Source organism: Astyanax mexicanus, chromosome 20 (assembly GCF_023375975.1).
Source record: "Astyanax mexicanus isolate ESR-SI-001 chromosome 20, AstMex3_surface, whole genome shotgun sequence".
Lineage (NCBI taxonomy): Eukaryota > Metazoa > Chordata > Actinopteri > Characiformes > Acestrorhamphidae > Astyanax > Astyanax mexicanus.
This window is the reverse complement of record NC_064427.1, coordinates 36,850,682-36,873,878: the sequence shown is the minus strand read 5'-3', so window position 1 is coordinate 36,873,878 and position 23,197 is coordinate 36,850,682. Positions and strand designations below refer to the sequence as shown.

Genomic DNA, 23,197 nt, shown 5'->3' with positions numbered 1-23,197 from the left:
AACTGAAAATAGTTCCACACTGCAGACTCTTAATAAACTAAACTATTTACCCTCTGAGAACTCTCCTCTGTGCTGCCAGCTGGACAGATTTATTGTATTAAATTTTCATGTTTAACTGTTCAGTAGTTCCACTCTGCAGACTCTAACTAAACTCTTCTGTTTACCCTCTGAAAACTCTCCTCTGTGCAGCCGGCTAGACAAGTTTATCATATCATATTTTCATGTTTAACTGAAAAATTATCTGTGAATTCTCCTCGGTACTGCCGCTTGGACAAGTTAATTATGTTATATTTTTACATTCAACTGTAAAATAACTCCACTCTGCAGACTCTAACTAAACTCTTCTGTTTACCCTCTGTGAATTCTCCTCTGTGCTGCCGGCTGCACTAATTTATTATATCATATTTTTATGTTCAACTAAAAATAGTTCCACACTGCATACTCTTAACTAAACTCTTCTGTTTACCCTCTGAGAACGCTTCTCTGTGCTGCTGGCTGGACAGGTTAATTATTTTAGATTTCCATGTGCAACTGTTCAATAGTTCCACACTGCAGACCCTAACTAAACTCTTCTGTTTACCCTCTGAGAACTCTCCTCAGTGATGCTGGTTGGACAAGTTTTTTCATCTTGCTGAAAAATTTCCTGACCTTTGAGATTTGTAGGGTTTTTTTTTGAGTACTTTAGACCTCAGTAAAGATCTATGGTATGTCTAAATGAACATATATGGTTTATTCTTTGGTAATACTGGATTAAAGCAGAAATCTCCTGAAATAAACCACAGTGTATTAATTTTGTAGGGAATTCTAACAGGAATGCTGGTGGGAAGTGTCCTTTTGGGAAGTAAGCGTTCAGCAGTGTCAGTCTCTGTATGTGAAGACAGAATCATGTGTGTTTGGTAATGACGTGCTCATTTTCAACACCTGCTGTGGGATATGACAGGTTGCTGATAGGCAGGGGAGGTGAGGAGTAGCAGAGGTTTGTGTGTGTTAGTGGGAGTGTGTGTGAAATGATGTGTGTAATTCAAAGTTTACCACAGATATGGTCATCTGTTTCTGTTGGGGTATAAGAGTGTGTGTGTGTGTGTGTGTGTACTTTTTAAGTAGGCTGTTTTTTTTAGTGATTTCATTCCCTGAATGGACTCTTAATAAGCTGGTAATGAGCCATTGATTTATACAGTATGTATTTAGCTACTGGCAATGTTGTTTTATAGACCAGTAAAAGCACTGTTGTAGTGACGGTTGGGTCTCAATGCACCCCCCCCCCCCCCAAACACACACACACTCTCCTGCCAGACCACACACACACACACACACACACACACACACATACACACAAACAGATGGGGAGATAAGGCAGGTTGTTGTATCCGTCACAAAGACAGTCAATACTAGGGTGGGTCTATTGTATTGTATAACTCTTATAATAAACAACCAACAATTCACAGGCTAAACACCTGACTTACAGATTGTTTGCTGTGTGTGTGTGTGTGTGTGTATGGCGGGCCTTTTTTAGGAAAGAAAAACAGTGCCATGTAGACATATGTTTATTTCAATAGCAGTCTGAGTTAGCATTAGCTGTAATAAGAAAAGAATTCCTACAACTGCAATAACAGTTGCAATAATAAGTTTTTTCTTCATGAATTAAACATTTACCTTGCTAAAAAAGAAGCTCTAATAATCAGAAGTGATCTATATGTCACTGGATTTATTTATAACTAGGCTAGTTCAGCACTAGCCCAACTATGTGCCTACAATAGCTGAGTGTGATAAACTAACAGATACTAGTAAAGCATAAAAATAAAAATGAAAATTGTGAATTTAGCTGTGACGCCAAAAAGGACATTTTTAACTGAAATGCCCCCACAAGTAGAAATTCCCAAATTCAGGAAATCTTCAGCATACAGCTCTGGAAAAAAATTAAGAGAGCACTTCAGTTTCTAAATCAGTTTCTCTGATTTTGCTATTTTTATGAATATGTTTGAGTAAAATTAACATTGTTGTTTTATTCTGTAAACTACAGACAACATTTCTTCCGAATTCCAGATAAACATTTTGTCATTTAGAACATTTATTTGCAGAAAATAAGAAATGGATAAAATAACAAAAAAGATGCAGAGCTTTCAGACCTCAAATAATGCAAAGAATATTCATAAAGTTTTAAGAGTTCAGAAATCAATATTTGGTGGAATAACCCTGGTTTTTAATCACAGTTTTTTCATGCATCTTGGCATCATGTTCTCCTCCACCAGTCTTACACACTGCTTTTGGATAACTTTATGCTGCTTTACTCCTGGTGCAAAAATTCAAGCAGTTCAGTTTGGTGGTTTGATGGCTTGTGATCATCCATCTTCCTCTTGATTATATTCCAGAGGTTTTTTAATTTCGTTAAAATCAAAGAAAAAAAATCATTACGATAGAAAAGACACACTGACAAACTCTAAATCAAGCTGCAAAGTGCACGGTTGAGGGCCCTTTATCTTACCAGATAAAGCTAAGGTAATGAGCTGTTGGTTTCAAGTAGCTGCTTTGTCCAAATGTCCAAATACTTTCGAATTACGTTTTTTTTAATAAATTCTAATAAAATGTTAATGAAATGCTAGCCCCCTAGCAACATAAATTCAAAATGTGGGTTAGTAAAGAGTCTACAACTAATCTCGACTAAAGAAATCTCCTGACTGCATCAGCATTGCCAAAGAGGATTATGGGTAATGTAAGGCAGTGAATGATGCATCTATGCTGCCTCCTTTAGAGATAGAGATTGTTATCTGCAGCCTCTGCCTTTTGATTGTTTAACAATAGTGTCTTCACTGTGAATGAATGTAGATTTGGTGTTTTCTGCAAAGGCCACTCCAGTCAAGTATGAGCACTCGGGGTGTGTGTGAGAATGGCTGTGTGTGTGTGTGTGTGTGTGTGTGTGTGTGTCACGCCACTCTTTGTGTGTGACATTTTTAGACATCTCCAGGGCCAAAAACAAAAGCTGCAGTCGTTCACCTCCCTGCTTGTCTTTTCTTTTCTTCTCCTCCACCGGCTCTTTGTTTGCAGGCCGTGCATGTTGACCCAGCTGCAGGAGGAAGAGATAACCCCCATGTAGCCGCTTCTCTCCTTCACTTTTTATTTCCCCGTCCTCATGCTCTCTCTCTCTCTCTCTCTCTCTCTCTCTCACAGACACACACACACACTCTCTCTCTCTCTCTTTTAGTCTTGTCAGGGCTTGCATTGGCTGTGGGACTTCCTGAGAGTTCGCTTCAGGTGTGTTTATGCTTAAGAGAGGAACTGCCCACCACCCCCATCCATCTCTTTCTTTCTCTTCATCTCTCTCTCTCTCTCTCTCTCTCTCTCTCTCTCTTTCTCTCTCTCACTTACCTGCCAGGTGCAAGAGCCAAAGCCTGATTCTGCCACTCATTCACTGTCACAAGCAAGTTGTGTGTATGTGTTTGTTTGTTTGTTTGTTTGTTTGTAAGTTACAGTGTCCCAGCATTCTTTCACATAAAGCTAAGCATGACAGCCTATATGTGTAGTGTGTCAGTGGGATGGACTGGGATGGTCTTGGGTGGTCTGGGCCAGAACTGTGAGGTTTCTACACAGTTCTACACAGACTAAAGTGATGGAGTATCATGTGTGCTGATTAGAGCTTAGATCGGACCCAAAAAATCAGACCCGACCAAGCCTGAGCCCGTGCACGTTCTGCCCGAGCCCGACCCAACCCGAACCATAAACTGTCATTATGAGCCAGAGCTAGTTTTTATTAGTTTTACACATCTTATCAGAGAGATCAATCTAAGAAACAAATGAGAGAAAGAGAGAGAGAGAGAAAGAGAGAGATTTGCGTGTTCTGGTGTATGAGCTACTCACAGGTAAATGTTCTCACACACTGTATCTCCTGTTTCTCTTTTATCTCCCTCGCGCTCATATTCTAATCCCATACATAGTTCTGCAGTTTCTCAGTGTTTTCTGTCGTATTTTGCGGCTAGCGCGAGCACTTTAACCAAGAACTAAAGCCACGGACCACTAGGTGCCACGCAGTGCCGCTGTTGTGCCGAATCCGACTCCCTGCTGAATCCGACTCCGCTTCGTGAACAGAATCGGCACAACACCGCCCGCTGTACAACTCCGGGAGAGAAAACAGCGCTGTGATGTAGCATTGCCAAATAGCATTACAGCGCACTCAGAGGAAAGCACAGAGACCCAGCTCTGATACATCAGCTAACAGACGCCTGTGCTGACTGACATCACCTCGGAAATAATGAGGGGAGAGAGTGCCATTACCACCTAGAGAGGGCAAGGCTAATTGAGCTCTCTCTGACTCTGGCTGCTGATGGCAAGCTACATGACTCCCTGCTGAATCCGACTCCGCTTCGTGAACAGAATCGGCACAACACCGTCCGCTGTACAACTCCGGGAGAGAAAACAGCGCTTATAAATAAATTAAACACGAAAATGAGGGAATTCTATCAGTAATTTCAGTTCATTTTAGTTAGTTTTGGTTTTTTTAGTTAGTTTTTTTTTTATAAACACACAATACAGTTCCAGTTAGTTACGTTTTTTTTCTTTTAATTATCGTTTTTATTAGATTTAGTTCACACAAATGTTTTTTTCACTTCCAGTTTTCGTTATTCTGTTTGTTTTCATTAACAATAATAATTGGTTACTTAGCAACATTGTGGTTATCACACCAGAGCTTTATATAAATTAAAAATATAATTAAAAAACAGATGACTACATCTCAGACTATTTTCTGGAGCCCTATTTCGGGTCGGGCCTCGGGTCAGGTCGGGTTCGGGCAGAGAATCTAAGCTCTAGTTCTGATCCATAAGAATGAAGGGGTTCTACCAGGCCATCAGTCAGTTTAATGTCCCATCGTGTAGCATAATGCAGCAGGATGGCATAAGATACACACATCAAATAGTCCAAACTCTATGTTTAGAATTAACTCGAACATCTTCTTAGGGTTCTTACGTGTTCTTTTCACTGTCATTTAAAACATGTGTGCCAAGATAGGTGTTTAATTTTATTACAATTAATCACCCTAGGCAGTTCTAAATATGATAATCTAAATATGATAGTATGTAATTTAATCAAATCAAATTAACTAAAATGACTGAACCAAAATGAAATGAAAATGAATTTAACTCTACTAAATTAAATGGACCTGACCTAAACTGAATCAAAAATGAACTCAAATCATATGTACTAAACTAAACTTGAATTAACTTAAATTAACTGAACTATACTAGATTTACTATAATTTAGCAGAACTAAATTGAACTTAAAGTTAGACTAAACTAGACTAAACTAGAATGAACAGAAATTAGCTTAACTGATCTGACCTAAATGAAACCGAATCAAAAATGTGTACTGAATTTAGTAGAACTCAGCTGATCTGCTCTGGTTTAAAAGAAAACTCAACTGAATCAATCCCAAAGTGAACTGTACTGAACTTGAATTAACTCAACTCAACTGAACTGCACTGGATTTACTACAACTGAACTAAATTGAACTGAATTAAATGAAACTTTGCTCATCAGAATGAACATAAATTAGTTGAGCTAAACTGCATTAAATGAAAGTGAATAAAAAATGAACTCAACTCATATGTACTGAATTAAATCAAACTGAACTGCCCTGGTTTAAAAGAAAACTAAAATGAACCAATCCCAAACTTAGCTATACTGAACTTAAAATAACTCAACTGAACTGAACTGTGCTGGATTTACAATAACTCAACTACACTAAATTTAACTGAATAAAGCTGAACTAGATTAATCAGAATTAACAGAAATTAGTTGAACTCAACTGAACTAAGTGAAACTGAATCAAAAATGAACTCAACTTATATGTACTAAATTTAATAGAATAAGGAATAATTCGATCCAAAGTGAACTATACTGAACTTGAATTTGCTCAACTGAACCAAACAGTGCTGGATTTACTATAACTCAACTGAACTAAATTGAACTGCATTAAACTAAACTAAACTCTGATCGAATGATCAGAAATGAGTTGAACTGAACTGACAAATGAAACTGAATCACAAACAAACTCAATTCATATGTACTGAGCTTAATATAACTCTAAACTGAAATGCACTGGTTAAAGACAACTAAACTGAACTATACTGAACTTGCATTAACTCAACTTAACTGTGCTAAATTCAATATAACTGTAGTGGATTTACTATAATTCAACTGAAATAAATTGAACTGAATTCAACTTAACTTGACTCATCAGAATGAATAGAATTGAGCTAAACTAAATCAAAAATTACATCAACATACATGTACTGAATGTATATTAGTTTAATTTAATTTAAAGATGAACGGCACCTGTAAAAAATTGAGTTGAACGCAACTGAATCAACCTGAACCAAAAGGAACCTAAACTGAATCTAAATTTAAAATGAAATACAATGAATAGATCTGAACTGAGTCACATCAATCCAGACTGAACTGAATTAGGCGAGACCTCGGCTGAGTTGTGATGGGTGACACTGTTGTCTTCCTCATACGTTATGACAGAGTGAAGAGGGCAGATGCTTTCAGAGCATTTCATCACTTCTTTCCTGATCAGTGGGGCGTCCTGCATCACCCTCGTCTGAATATGGAGGCTTTAGCAGCGGTTTTGCAGGCAGATTGCACACACACACACACACACACACACACACACACCCACTATAGTGAACAGTGTGTGACAGCAGGTGCACTGGAGACAAGCTTTGGGCTTCTTTGTAATTCAAAGGAGACACCTGGAATAAATCTCATTTAGGAAAATTTGAGACAATTTCAGATGAGAAGACACTTCAGAAGAGAGAAAACATCAAGCGTTCACACATAAAATACGTCTGATCTCCGTCTGTGTCTAATTAGTGCTCCAACTCAAAACTACAAAAATTACTGATTAGTTACACAGTGGAGATCAAAGCATTTCTTACATTTCTTCTTCTTTTTTTTACATCGTTATGAACTTCGTCAACAGCACTCGCTGGAATAAGGATATAGTACGCACAAAAATTACCCAAAATATAAGATACCTATAAGGTTAATAAAAAAATAATTGGCTGCAATACACTACATTATTAGTATTAGTCAGAATATAATGACTGTCCTCTCGTTTCTACACTTGTCCATCAGTTCCATTGATCATATTGGATCTACCTGTTGTTTTATAATTACTGGCAAGTATTGTAAAGAACTATAAAGATTTAATCAATACAAATTACTCATTTATTTATCTCAAAAACACACTAAAGATCATTAGTTTTCAACAATATTTGAAACTGCAAAAAAAAAAATATATATATATATATATATATATTTTTTTTTTTTTTTTCTCTGCAATTTAGAAGAGTCATTCCCCAACCTACTCACTAGTACTCCCCCTATCAGTAGTAATGCACCCATGACCAGGAGAATGAAGACTAACACATACCTCCTCTGATACATGTGATGTAGCATTGCCAAATAGCATTACAGCGCACTCAGAGGAAAGCACAGCGACCCAGCTCTGATACATCAGCTAACAGACGCCTGTGCTGACTGACATCACCTTTGGAGTGATGAGGCAAAAGGGCCATCTACCCCCAGAGAGAGCAAGGCTAATTGAGCTCTCTCTGACTCTGGCTGCTAATGGCAAGCTACATGACCTTAGATTAAAACCAATTCTCATATTATAGAGGCAGCGCCATAATATGCTAGACCACTTGGAACCCCTAAAGCCCCTAAAGTTTTGACCAAATTAATTTAAATAAATAAATATAGAAATTTATATTTGCAGTTCAGAGTAGCGTAGTAGCCTAAGATCTCTGGATATTAACATCTGGCATGTGTGAATGTCTTCTATTAATTCTAAATAACTGTCAAAACATCCCAAAACTGACTGTCAGTCAAATAACAGTTTATTACATTTAAGACTTTATTAACTAAAGGCTCCATTAGCTTTTAAAGAATTCATATTAAAGTATATGCATTTTTTGCATTGTTAACATAATTGGAATTGAGAATTGAAGAAATTTAGTGGTAATGGTACCCACTACTAGGGGTGGGCAATATTATATCGTATACAATATATCGTGACACAGAAATATTGTGAAATTAAAAATCCATATGGTGATAATAGGGCTGTTCTGTCTTAAAAGTAGTCTATTATTTACTATGAAGCTTTAGGTGTATTTATTGTATAATTGTTTTAGTTCGCAGTTTATATGCATGCACTAAATATTCTGCAATATTATTTGCTGCATTATATTATTTTATGCTATATTATTTATTTTGCTACATTATGATTATTCTGTTATACTATTATACTATATTCCTGAAATTAATGAATTATTTTAGTTTTCCTATATCGCCAAGTATATCGTTATCGCAAAAATACCCTGAAATATCGTGATATTATTTTAGAGCCATATCGCCCATCCCTACCGACTACCAAATTACATCTCTACTATGAACATGGTTCATTGTACAACACCAAAGTAGTTTAATGAGTCCTTTGTGGCACCTTTATTTTGAAGACTGTAGGTGTGTGTCTGTATGTCTTTGTCTCTGTATGTGTGTGTTTCTGTGTGGTTGGGGGGGGGGGGGTTGTAGTTTTCTGTGCAGGATGGTTAGGGGGTGTAGTTCTGTGTGTGTGTGTGTGTGTGTGTGTGTGTGTGTGTGTGTGTGAGGGGGAGTGTTAATGATAACGTTCCTCAGCCAAACTGCTCTTTTGTCAGAACTGCCAAAGCCCATCTGCACCCCCCCACACACACACACCTTACCCCCCCCCCATCCTCCTGTTCCTGCTGCATGTCATCACTCTATCTCTGTTACTCCCAAACACTTCATCACTCCATCCATCATCCCCTCCATTCTCCAAAACCAGAGGAGAGAAATTACCCCCCGTCCTCTTAATATTACCCCCTACTCCACAGCCTGTAACCAGGTAACCAGGGTCCAGACTTAAATTGGTGGCATTCGAGTGTTTGTGTGTATATGTGTGTATTTGTAGGTGTGTGTGTGTGTGTGTGTGTATGTGTGTGTGGTGTTTTCAGGATTTATCAGCTTCATTACTTGATCTCAGGGCAGATGCAGCTGATGAGGACAGATGTTCAGTTTGGGAGTCAAACGATGTTAAAGTGGTGAAATAAGCAGATGTTTTTAGGACACTGTGTATAAAAGGCAGACACGCTGCTGTTTAAAGAGGTGAGATTAGGCCATTTGGCTGTATTTAGAGCAGAGTAGCAGAGTCCAGTGGCTGTGTGATTATCAGTCTTTTTCCAACCCCTCTCATCCTCTCACATTTCCTCTTTTAGCCCTGGCCTGTGGACATGCACAGTTCTCTCAATTACAGGCCGACTCTGTACTCAATTACACAGAATTACTGTTAAAATCAGCAGCTTTTTTTTTTAGTAATCGAGTACTCTATGGAAAAATCTATTCAATTAATCGAGTAATGGGATAAAACATATTTGCTTGCCTAAAATGCGATTCAAAATACACAAGAGAAAACAATAAATTTCACTTAATAATCAATGACCAATTGGTTTAATATTTTCACATCATACATTTCCACATTGCAAACACAAATAGAAATAATTAAAACACAAAATAGACATAAATACCACAAGTAATAATTTAATAATTATTAAGTTAATAAATTAATTTACATTATTTCAACTTAGGATTTCTTGTAAGTATTAAATATAGGGAGAATTTATTAATAATAAAGGCATAAACATTGGCTTTATGTTGTGCATCTTATCTTCTCAGCAGCAGAGATCTCACTAGTTCTGCCAGTCATGGACAGGGGATGTTTTCGTAAATACATCAAGACCTGTGGAATAATAATTGTGATTAACAGAAGTATTAAAAATGTTGTTTTTTTTATTTACTTACATTTTACACTACTCAGATCTAATTAATTGACATCACTAAGACTAAGAGACACAATACAATAAGTGTTCATGGCCGTGCATTGTGGCCAGAGTCATTTTAGCTCAGCTTTAACATGTATTTGTTTATAAACTCCACACCTCATTCTCACCGGTGTGTGTATGAGTGTTGATATGTAATGTGGTTGTGTGTAAAACGTGTTAATTGTAAAGTGTCCTTGGGTTTCTAGAAAGGCGCTATATAAGTTGAACTTCATTCATTCACAAAAACCTCCGCCTCCTCCACTTCCTGCTTCCTGTGCGTGGGTGATGTAACACTAAGTGCGCTGTTTCACATTAAAAGCCCCCGTTAAATTCCATATTCTGCGTTTTAAAATTAATTAAGGTCTCCTTAAGGCACAGAAAATTAATTGATGATTTTTTTTTTATCGAGTAACTCGAATTACTGAGTAATCGTTTCACCCCTAATACCTTTAAAGACATTAGTAGTAGATACTTTTAGTCCTGTGTGTTGTGTGTGTAAGAGTGTGTAAGAGTCTTTCATAATTTCTTTCACATTTTTTAAAAAATGGCACAGCTAGTGTTGCCTCACCTTTTTTTATTTAACAGCATATAATACATTTAAAAATGGGTTTGAAATGTTGTTCAATACCGATACAAATTCTGTTTTTATCATGTATCCCTATTTTTTCAGCACTAGAGATAGCTACGGCTTCCAAAGCCTCCTTGATTAGAACAAAGAGCATCAAATTTCGCAGTTGGCGAAAAAAAGTGTTTTAAAAAGTCTCGGGGTATAAGGGCTTGTCTGATCCCCTCGGGTGGAGTTCACTAGCTGCCTTTAGCATAAGCGTGGAGATGGAGGACTTCTCCTCCTGCTTTAAAGAAGGTATTAAGGTGGGAGCAAAGAGCCGTACAGTATAATATATGGTAATCCCAGCGCTGCAGACTGATAAGGGTGACTTTGAAGGGTCTGTGGTGAAGCCGTAAACCTTCAGAGATAGGTTAAAGCAGACACATGTAGGGTCAGAACACCGTACAGTCCTGGGTCTGATCTTCACTTCAAAGAGGTGTATGTAGTAAGGCCTCGGTAAAGGTTTAGATCAGACTCTGATCAGACGTAATTCAGGCTTTCAGTGGAAGTTCAGGACAGGGAGCTGAAGGAGCTTTGGAGGCCTGGATTATGAGGTATTGATCGAATCTGATATGATAGGGTTTCAGTAGGACGTTAAATTAATATTGCATGAATAAAGGAATTTATTTGATGGTTAACATGCATAGATCAGTGCATCACATCTATTACACACATCAAAATAAAAGCTTATTCCAATAATGTATTAAAATCCCCATATCATATGACAAAAAGATAGCATGACATAACAATATTCAGGGATTACTGTAGCTTTGATTTACTGTTTGAATGCAATTTCATTACATTATAGTTATGTAACGACTGTTGCAGTATATTTTTATAAATTGATCATGAATTTTTACCTCAGTGGATGGCTTAGTTTAAGGCTTAATGCTGGCCAAAGTGCTAATGGCAAGGCAATGTCAATTATCAGGTTTCAAGTAAAGTGAGGCCTGATCGAGGGCTGAATAAGATGAATGGCAAAATTCTATTTGTGAAGTTATACGGAAAATAGACAGTGAAAATGTATAAAACACTACAGTTAGCTTTCCTTGATCCACAGTCAGTGTACATATAGACTCAATTTAGGCTCTATTCACAGTCCATAGACACTTTTTATATTATTATTCATTAAGAAATGTTTATTTGTTCTAATAAACAGGCTTTAGAAGCCATAGTTATCTCTAGTGATAAAATAATAGTGATGCACGATGAAAACAGAATTATATTGGTATCAGACGACATTTCAAACCAATACTTTTATTATAAGCTGTAAAAAAGGGACCGGGCAACACTGACTGTGCTACTTTTTTTATCCCAACACCAGGAGATTAAAGACGAGGGGTAGCATCACAGTGCGCTCGGAGGAAAGCAAAGCGGCTTGGTTCTGATACATCAGCTCACAGATGCCCTGTGCTGAGTGACATCACCCTTTGGAGTGATCTGGGGAGATACAGTAGTTGTAGACTGACAGAGCCCTAGAATAACATCGCAATATTTCAATTACGATATTGACAGTACATTTTTTAATTAATTTGAAGACTAAATAAATATAATTAAAGTAAAAATAAATAAATATTAAATTAAAATTATATAAAATGTATATAAAATATAAAATTTACATTCAGTAAAAAACAAAAAACATTCTAAAAACACTTGTTTATTTCATAAACAGGAACTTACAAAGATCCTAATTTTGCATAAAATAATAATAATAATAGTAATAAAAAATACAATTTACAATTTACTTTGCACAGGCCAAAGTATGCCAAATAGTCATTACTTGAGTAACGCAGCTCATTGAATAGGACTGTTGACCATGTACATCCCTTCATGACTAGAGATGACCAATGTTCTAATGGCTACTTCCAGTATACTCAAGCAGTCACTTAAGTCATAAAGCAGAGGCTTAAAGAGTCTCAAACTGGTTTCATAAACCTAACAATAAGTTTGGTGTTCTTCATTGGCCCTGGAGTCCCTGGATATCCCTGTAGTCTAGTAGTCTAACACCCAATATATCATTTCGGCTTTGTTTTAAGTTCTAATGTAGACCAGAATTCCTCAGATTTGTGAATGAATGAATAAATAAATCTGAAAAGGCTAGGGTTAAGAATTCACTGATTTTGTATCCAACCGAGCTTCTTTAAGGTTGTGTAATTAGAGAGGTTTGTACATATAGACACTGACACCACACTAGCATGTGCTAATACAACAGTATAATGGACTCTATTCAGACGAGAGGTCACTGAGGCCACAAGACTGATCAGCTTCACGGCGGCAGGCATGGGGGAGACGTCTTCCTGTTTCACGTGTCTGGGTGAGCTTCCTCCCACCTCCCAAAAACGCACACGATTAGTAAAGAAAATTCCCCTGCAGGCAAGAGTATGTGAGGTAATGAGGTAATGGTTGTATGTGGTACTCTCCGCCTGAGGGTGCAGCTAACACCGCCGCCAGCTCTGCTCCACACTCCGCCTGAGGTTGCAGCTAACACCGCCGCCAGCTCTACTCCACACTCCGCCTGAGGGTGCAGCTAACACCGCCGCCAGCTCTGCTCCACACTCCGCCTGAGGGTGCAGCTAACACCGCCGCCAGCTCTGCTCCACACTCCGCCTGAGGGTGCAGCTAACACCGCCGCCAGCTCTGCCCCACACTCCGCCTGAGGGTGCAGCTAACACCGCCGCCAGCGCTGCTCCACACTCCGCCTGAGGTTGCAGCTAACACCGCCGCCAGCTCTGCTCCACACTCCGCCTGAGGGTGCAGCTAACACCGCCGCCAGCTCTACTCCACACTCCGCCTGAGGGTGCAGCTAACACCGCCGCCAGCGCTGCTCCACACTCCGCCTGAGGTTGCAGCTAACACCGCCGCCAGCTCTGCTCCACACTCTGCCTGAGGTTGCAGCTAACACCGCCGCCAGCGCTGCTCCACACTCTGCCTGAGGGTGCAGCTAACACCGCCGCCAGCTCTGCTCCACACTCTGCCTGAGGTTGCAGCTAACACCGCCGCCAGCGCTGCTCCACACTCTGCCTGAGGGTGCAGCTAACACCGCCGCCAGCGCTGCTCCACACTCTGCCTGAGGTTGCAGCTAACACCGCCGCCAGCTCTGCTCCACACTCTGCCTGAGGTTGCAGCTAACACCGCCGCCAGCGCTGCTCCACACTCTGCCTGAGGGTGCAGCTAACACCGCCGCCAGCGCTGCTCCACACTCTGCCTGAGGGTGCAGCTAACACCGCCGCCAGCGCTGCTCCACACTCTGCCTGAGGGTGCAGCTAACACCGCCGCCAGCTCTACTCCACACTCCGCCTGAGGGTGCAGCTAACACCGCCGCCAGCGCTGCTCCACACTCCGCCTGAGGGTGCAGCTAACACCGCCGCCAACGCTGCTCCACACTCCGCCTGAGGGTGCAGCTAACACCGCCGCCAGCTCTACTCCACACTCCGCCTGAGGGTGCAGCTAACACCGCCGCCAGCGCTGCTCCACACTCCGCCTGAGGGTGCAGCTAACACCGCCGCCAACGCTGCTCCACACTCCGCCTGAGGGTGCAGCTAACACCGCCGCCAGCTCTACTCCACACTCCGCCTGAGGGTGCAGCTAACACCGCCGCCAACGCTGCTCCACACTCCGCCTGAGGGTGCAGCTAACACCGCCGCCAGCTCTACTCCACACCGCCGATTTGTGTCCGGGGTAAGCCGATACCACTGCTGTCAATCCAGTATTGGATGTAGTTTGACATTGTAGGTACTTTTTCTGCCTAGGTAAGTCGCCAGCATGGCTATCAACAGGCTATTTTGTTTCCTTTTATTGTGCTACTTGGCATCTTCTACACAACCATTTTTGTGTCATTCTTGCAAGCCTTACAATATTCCCAATGGTGAAACAAATGCTGGTTCCTTTGATCAAAACAGAGATATCGATTCTATGTTTGTTACTAAGATTATTGGTTTATGCTCCAAACCACTTCTTTCTGTATCAGTCCTATTACCATGCCACATTATGAGGTTACTTTGTAAGTTGATAGTGTTGCCCTCAAAGGCCTTCAAATCCTCTGCAAAAAAACGCCCGTATAATGCCTCTTCAGTACTCTGTCGTGCACTGATTGTTCTTTTGTTAGTCATTTCTGGAAATGTGCATGTACACCCAGGCCCTAGTACAAATGTGGAGAACACAAATGATCTCTGTTTTGGTGATTTCTGTAATCGAGGAAATTTGGGATTTTTACATGTTAATGTAAGAAGTCTTTTACCCAAAATGGATCAGTTGAAAGTTTGGGTTCACAGCTCCTCCCCCGATATACTGGTTATAACGGAGACTTGGCTGAGAAAGTCTGTTGATTATCCTGACTTAATGTTACCAGGTTACAACCTCTTTAGGCAAGACAGATCTTCTAAGGGTGGGGGTGTAGCAATTTTTACAAAAGAAAATCTGCAGTGCTCTGTTGCTTTAGCAAAATCTATCCCAAAACAGTTTGACTTGTTGGTTCTTAATTTGAAACTGTCAAATAGCTTCTCACTGACTGTGGCTGGTTGTTATCGTCCTCCATCTGCCCCAGCCTGTTCTCTCGAGGCTCTAAGTATTGCCCTAGCACCTTTTACTAGGTCAGAGTTCGTCCTTCTAGGTGATCTTAATTGGGACATGTTTAAGCCACCCGATAAAGTTTTGTCGCAATTTGATTCTCTAAACCTTCATCAAATAATAGCTCTTCCCACAAGATATGCCATGAATTCTGAAAGGGCCACACTGATTGATATTATCCTTACTAACTCTCCTCATAAGTATCGATCTGGGGTTTTTTGCAGCGATCTTAGTGACCACTGTTTTATTGGCTGTGTTCGCGCAAACTGCTCTGTTAAAAAGTCTGTTAGGGTCAGTTATAAGCGAACTTTTAAAAATTTTGATACTCAAGCCTTTTTAAATGATCTGAATAGGGAAAATTGGTCTAGAGTCAGTCTGATTCCCTCAGTAAATGATGGTTGGAGTCTTTTTTTTAATATGTTTAGTACTGTTGCTAACAAACATGCCCCTTTCAAGAAAACAAGAGTAAAAACTCGAAATAGTCCCTGGTTTGGTCGTGAGCTTGCCGTGCTCCTACAGCAAAAAAATGCTGCTTGGCGCAATTCTCGGAAATCTAAAGCACCCGGTGATTATCTAGTTTTTAGGCAAATCAGGAATAAGGCTACACAAGCCATTCGAAAGGCCAAAGCCGAATATTTTAAAGAACAGCTCTCTTTCTGTAGCTCTGACCCAAAAAGATTCTGGAAAACAGTGAAAGGTCTTGGAAATAAAACCCCTGCTCAGCTTCCACCTTTACTTAATGTGGATGGCCATATTGTCTCTGATAAGGCAGCTATGGTGGACACTTTTAATAAGCATTTCATAAAATCTGGGTGTATCTCTGAGTTTGTAAATCCTACCTGTATACCGACTAGTGCATCATTAAACATGACCCATTCTTCAGAAATTTCAAACCTAACTCTTCGCAGCAAGTCTCTGAGCCCAAATCAAGGTTTTAACTTGCAGGTTATATCTGAGGGTGAAGTTTTGGAAGAGCTCCTAAAGCTAGATATGAAGAAACCAGCAGGGTCTGATGAGCTAGATCCTCAGTTTTTTAGATTGGCAGCCCCTATAGTCGCAGGTCCGATTACGGATCTTTTTAATCTGTCCCTTCATACAGCCGAATTCCCACAGGCATGGAAAGCAGCACTAATACAACCACTTTTTAAGGGAGGAGATCGAACTGACCCGAACTGTTACAGACCAATATCTCTTTTGCCTTGTCTGTCAAAGGTGTTTGAAAAAATTGTAAACAAACATCTTACAAAATACATGGATACTTTTAATATTCTGTCTTATGCCCAGTCCGGTTTTAGACAAGGTCATGGCTGTGTTACTGCCTCCCTTAAAGTTCTTAATGACATTATTTCTGCTTTGGATAAAAAACAATCTTGCGCAGCTATTTTTATAGATTTAGCTAAAGCTTTTGATACTGTAGACCACTCGATTCTTCTTGATAGGTTGTGCAGTATTGGAGTTTCAGAACAGTCTTTGGCATGGTTTGCTAGTTACCTTATAGGTAGAGTCCAGCGAGTTAGGTCAGAACATTTCCTCTCAGAGTCACATTTGGTTACTAAGGGTGTCCCTCAGGGCTCAATCCTAGGCCCTACATTATTCTCCATATACATAAATAATCTTGCGCTCTGCGTTAAAGGTTCATCTATTCACCTTTATGCTGATGACACAGTCCTTTATGCAACTGGTCCGTCTCCAGAGGTAGTCAGTAACTTACTTCAAAATAACTTCGTCAGGCTCCAACAAGCTTTTTGTACATTAAAACTTCAAATAAACACTACTAAGACTAAGGTGCTATGGTTTGACAGAAAGGGATTTGTACCCCATCCCCACCAGGATATTGTTACTCTAGAAGGTGATAAAATAGGTCAAGTTAATGAATATAAGTACCTAGGTATCTGGTTGGATAACACCTTGTCTTTCTCAACACACATTAACAAGCTGCAGTCCAATGTTAAGTCTAAAATCGGCTATTTGTATAGAACCCGCTCCTCTCTAAGTCGCAATACGAAACTGACCCTAGTTCAAATGACTATTCTGCCTATGTTTGATTACGGCGATGTCGTATACAGATCTGCTTGCAAAAGCCTTCTCCACAAACTTGATGTGCTTTATCATTCAGCCATCCGGTTTGCCATAAATGCTCCTTTTAAAACACATCATTGCTCCCTGTACTCTGCTGTAAGTTGGCCATCACTGCATATTCGTCGTTTGAGTCACTGGTACATGCTTATTTATAAAACTCTTCTTGGTCTGTCTCCTCAGTACCTCAGTAGTTTGTTACAATATTCCTCTTCTTCTTACAACACCCGTTCTGCCCATCTTATCATGCTACAAGTCCCCAAGATGAAAACTTCACTTGGTTTGTCGGCATTCCAAGCTGCTGCTGCCAATGATTGGAACTTGCTACAGAAAACATTAAAATTAGATCTTTTTATTTCAATGTCAGATTTTAAGAAAACTATTGCAGAATTGTTGAATGAGAAATGTTGTTGTCACATTGCTTGATGTTTTTGTCCATGTCTCTGTTTTTCATCATTTTTTTTTTTTTACATATTTTGTGTATGTGAGTTTATGTTCAAGAGACTTTTTGCCTCTTGCCAGGCTGCCATTGTAAATAAGAAACTGTTCTTAATGACTTGCCTGGTTAAATAAAGAATAAATAAAAATAAAAAATAAAAAGTTTCATTAGGATTAATGGACAGTAAATATTTACCAACCCTGGAGACTCTAGAGCTTCTTTCTACCCAAGCCCACGCAGACTGAACACAATGGTGCAAATGTTTCAAATTATTTTTCAATCATTTTATCTAATTTCCACGTTATTATGTGGTGTGATTATATATTACTTTGACTGTATGGAGCACACGTTTCTTCTGATAGGTATTAATACTTGACATTTGTATAAATTACCCAGACTTTAATAGTGCCACACAGCTTACAGTTGCAAGAAAAAGTATGTGAACTCTTTGGGATTACATGGATTCCTGCTTAAATTGGTCATTACAACACAACATTTTAACATTCACAGTGAGAGTGGAAAAAGTATGTGAACCCCTAGGTTAATGACTTTTCTAAGAGCTAATTTGAGCCAGGATGTGATGAGTTTGGATATGTTGGTTAAAGCTGCCCTGCTCTATATAGCCAAAACACCAGATTTGAGTTTGCTGTTCTTAAGAAGCGTTGCTTAATGTGAATCAGGTCTCAGAAGACCTATGTTCAAGAATTGTTGACTTGCATGAAGCTGGAAAGGGTTACAAAAGTATCTCTAAAAGCCTTGATGTTCTTGTGTCCACCGTAAGACAGGAAAAGGTGTGGCGTAGTAAAGTCCTGTAAAGATGACTGTAAGAGCACAGCGCAGAATGATCAATGAGGTGAGGAAGAATCCTAGAGTGTCAGCTAAAGACTTACAGAAATCTCTGGCACATGCTAACATTTTGTTAACAAATCTGCAATAAGGAAAACATTAAACAAGAATGAACTTCATGGGAGGACACCACAGAGTTTAATATCAGAGCACCTTTAATGACCAATTTATGCAGAAATCCAAGTAATCCCAAAGGGTTCACCTACTTCTCCTGCAACTGTATTGCACAGACTAGCTCTTAAAAATCCACCGCGAGAGAATATTCCCTCACATTTTGCTCAGGTGTAGTCATGCATGGGAATGCCGTGTGATTTCTCACCCTGCTGGGATTCCATCTCCAGCTCTCCAGGCTGGAACGTTACCTAAGCTGCTTTTTTTGAATAGAAGTGAATTGGGTTCGTACCTCCCAGGTTGTTTTCATTGGCCTCCCTCTATTTCTGTTAATTCGAGATTTAAATCTTAGACGTTGCGGTGTGTCGGATGTGTTCAGTTACCAGGCAATGAGGCTTACAGGGGAAAAATGAAAACATGTAAATACAGCAGAACTGCTGCTGATAAGCTTCTCATGGAGGATTTCACCTGAAACAGGAATATCTCGTTTCTCTTCTCCTCTGCCTCGAATCTCTCCTTCTATTTTTGTAGTCTTGACTCTTATATCTTAAAGCTTTAGCATGGTTTAAAAAATATCCTTCCAGGCAGATACAGTATCTTTCTCTCTTGTTTTAATGTTTGAAAATACAGCAATATGAATAAGTTTGGACACCCCTGATCATTTTCAGGATTTTCCTTTATAAATAACTTTTGTTGTGGTAAAACATGATAAAAGTACCTACCTTTGATGAATAGCTCACCTCCATTCTCCCACAGCGTTCCGAGATCCAGAAATTTTAACAGTTTGTCCAAAACACCCTTCAGACTGGGTGATACGGTGCATAATGTGCCCCTATAAATCACTTTTTCCACCATTATTTAAGCTCAAATTAGCTCCACACCTCCTTACTAGAATCTGGAGAGCCCTGACATTTAAAATGAGGCATTAATAACTTAAAAAGGGCAGAAGAAGCTTGTTAAAAAACACTGTTTACAACCTATAATGCTAGCTTCAGCTCCGAGCGCCGCCATCACTGTACTGATAATAACATAGACTAATAAACACTAATAAAAACATAGGAGGCAGGCTATGTGAGGTGTATGTATATATATGTCTATGATATTTTCTATCAGTTCAGTAATGGTGGCGCTCAGAGCTGAAGCTCGCGTTATAGGTTGTAAACAGTGGTTTTATAATAATGAGTGAGTAATTGTTTTGAGAACATAAGTGTCTACCCATTGTGTCACAACAATAGGTAATTATTTCAAGACATTTTCTTGAGATGATTTAAAAGATTTATAATTCTAAGATTGTTTCAACATAATAAGCCTTTTTATTATTATTTTTTTAAATTAGGAAATAAGTGATTATTTCAACATTTCATCATACATTTGACAAGTATTTCAATGTAATTATTCATTATTCTTAAATACTTTATACGATTCAATATAATTCTTGAAAATGAACCGTTATTTAAATAAAGTTGAATCATAAATTTGAAAAAAAAAAAAAAAAATCATTATGTCAACATAATATGTCATTGTTTTTGGAAAAGGAAAAAAAAATCAGTATAGTATGTCATTAAAATAAGTAAGTAATAATGTGAATATGTTAATATTATTAATTGTATTTCAACATAAGAAATTTTATTTTTTTATATTTTGATAAACTAGTAATAAGTAGTTATTATACAATTAATCTGTTATTTAAAACTACTGAGAAAATTGGTGATTATTTCAGCATAATCAGTCGTTATTTTGAGCGAGGGTATAGTGTGATGTTTAGATATGCAGCAGGTCTGTATTGATCAAATCTGGGGTAATAGAGATTGTTCAGATTTATAGCGAATGAGTTTTTTTTTTTTGATAAACTTTTGCTTTAAGCTAATCTCAGTGAATAGCAACCTTCTCACCTCCCCCTCCTCCTCCTCCTCCTCCTCCTCTTCCTCTTCCTCCCCCCATCTGTCTCTGTTTCCCTGCGTTGGGGAATCCAGTGAGGAATATGAGAGAGGGAGCCTGAGGGCACTGGGTGGGGTAGCAGTGGGTCTGTAATAGTGAGGATTTCCAGAATTGGGTGGTGCACTACATTTTTTTGTTACATTGTTCAAGTCTACAGATATTATTGATGGTTTTCTATACTATTAAATTGAAATAAAATGAAATTGAATTAAATCAAATACTCAGTTAATTACATATTTAACAATCATAACCATTTAGACTGGCATTTATTCATGTTTGAATCTGCCTGAATTTTTCTGTGTTTTTTATTAAAATTAAAAAAAAAAAACCTTTCTTCAAACCTGTATAATCATTTTATATTGTATGATATTTATATTGTAGATTGTATAATAAAACATCTCCTCTAATAGGTACAGAATAAACACAAATTCTTTATGGACTGAAATTTAGAAATAATTTTCTGTGTTTTAATGAGGTACAAGTGACAAATTGTATTTAATAATAACAAAATATTTGTAATAACAAGAAATAAATATTACTTCTAAGGGAATGTTACTAATATACAGCATATTAACTTAACCAGTAGGAAACGTATTAATAGAATAAAAAAAATCCTGCCCTCCTTCCCATGTGTTCTCTTGCACGTGGCCCTGCGTGTTCCTCTTATGTGTCTGCCTTAGTGTTGTCACCTGTGATCATTTGTAACTCCGCCCCCTCATTACCTGTCCCCAGGTGTTTTCTGTTTCCTGTCTACCTGTCTGCTTCCATGTATATATATATATATATATATATATATATATATATATATAGGCGCTTAGTTCTGTGTTCACTTGTCAGTTCTTGTATGCCTTTATGTCTTCTAGGTTGTTGGTTTTCCTTAGTTTCTGGTCTTCGTTTATTCCTTGTCTATATGTTGTTTTATTTTCTATTTTTTTACCTATTTTCTGTTTTTAAATGTATATACATTTGCATTTTGCATTTGCGTCCGCCTCTTCATCTCCCTGCTTTGCACACCCTGACAGTATGATCAACATTAATTTAGTTAAAGGTACTAAATGTAATTTTTATTATTTTTATAAGCCCTTTGTGTCAAATTTAACCCAGTAAAATACAAATTTGACCAGTTCTTTTCCATTCCACTTGCAAAATAGCCACAATGGGGCTGCATGTTTCTACTTATTTACTTACAATTATTGATACACTAGTCGAAATGCTGAAGAAATAACTTCAAATACTACATTTAAGCACTTTTGTTTGACTTCCTGTGTATAAAATTAGTTATTTTGTAGTATAGAGCATAGGTTACAGCAGTATTATCAGTTATTACATAATACAAAATAGTGCTATTTCCTGAATATCATTGTACATGTTAGCGTCATACCTGTCAAGTCTCCCGTTTTGGCCGGGAAACTACCGTATTTTACTCCTCTTTCCCGCCGTCCTCCCGTATTAATATTTTCCCGTAAATTTCCCGTATTATATTAAAATTAAAAAAACTTTATTATTGAGGAGACAGGGCACTGACCGATCTGTGTCTCTTAACCAATCGTGGTGCCGGTTCAAGGAGAAAGTCTCGCCTTTCAGGAGAAACAGCCAATCAGCTTGCTGGTTTCGCGGAGCGCAGAGGTATATCAGATTCTGATAATCTAAATTTAGTGTGTAAGTGGTTCACATGTGGTTATTTTAGATTTCTTGTAAACCTGTCTTAAAATGTAAGGAATACTAAATCTTGGTTGGGCTGGTGGGACGACTTTAAGCGGACGGAGGAAAATATCCCTTATTTTTAAATATAAAACTTGACAGGTATGGTTAGCGTAGTTGTGTTGTGGTGTGAGAGATGAAGCTTGTCAATCCTGTTTGGGTTTTACCTGCCGTGCTTTGATGCTAAGTGTTTTCAGCACACACACACACCCTCATATTAGCGGAGTTTTCAGTTGTGGCGTTGAACAGGTGGGATTAGGATGGTATTTTGGGTTCAGGGTGTGAGTGAAAGAGGGAAAGGGTGGGATGATTGGAGAGGAGCTCGTTCTCTCCTGTTGGAACAGGTCAGGGGTTTATTTGTAAAGCTCGGCTGCACCTACTCAGCTCTTAGAGAATAAAAGAGGCAGTGTTGTCATACAGAAAAAAGAAAGAAGATGCTATAGCAGAAACCATTATAGCCTGCAACCTGAGACCCCCCGGGTGTGTGTGTGTGTGTGGGAATGAGTGTGTGTAGAGGAGGTGAAATGGTAAATACTGGGTGGGAGCCGGGATTATTAGCTCAGTCAAGCAACTACAATGAGTGAACCACACAGAGCTTGACCACATAGAGATCAAATCACCTCAGATTAAAATAAACCATGGGGTTATTATACACAGCTCTGGAAAATTAAGATTAATAGACCACTTAACCAGTTTCTGAATCAGTTTCTCTGATTTTGCTATTTATAGGTTTATGTTTGAGTAAAATGAACATTGTTGTTTTATTCTATAAACTACAGACAACATTTCTCCCAAATTCCAAATAAAATATTGTCATTTACAGCATTTATTTGCATAAAATGAGAAATGGCTGAAATAACAAAAAAGATGCAGAACTTTCAAACCTCAAATAATGTGAAGAAAGCAAGTTCATATTCATAAAGTTTTAAAAGTTTTACAGAAATCAATATTTGATGGAATAACCCTAGGTTTTAATCACAGTTTTCATGCATCTTGGCATCATGTTCTCCTCCACCAGTCT

At 38.6% G+C, this 23,197-nt stretch overlaps 1 protein-coding gene across 1 annotated transcript in view; it reads left to right on the top strand.

Annotated features, from left to right (window-relative positions):
• tiam1a (TIAM Rac1 associated GEF 1a) overlaps positions 1 to 23,197 on the top strand; it is a 149,261-nt gene that overhangs the window by 23,644 nt on the left and 102,420 nt on the right. The gene's annotated exons all lie outside the window — the stretch shown is intronic.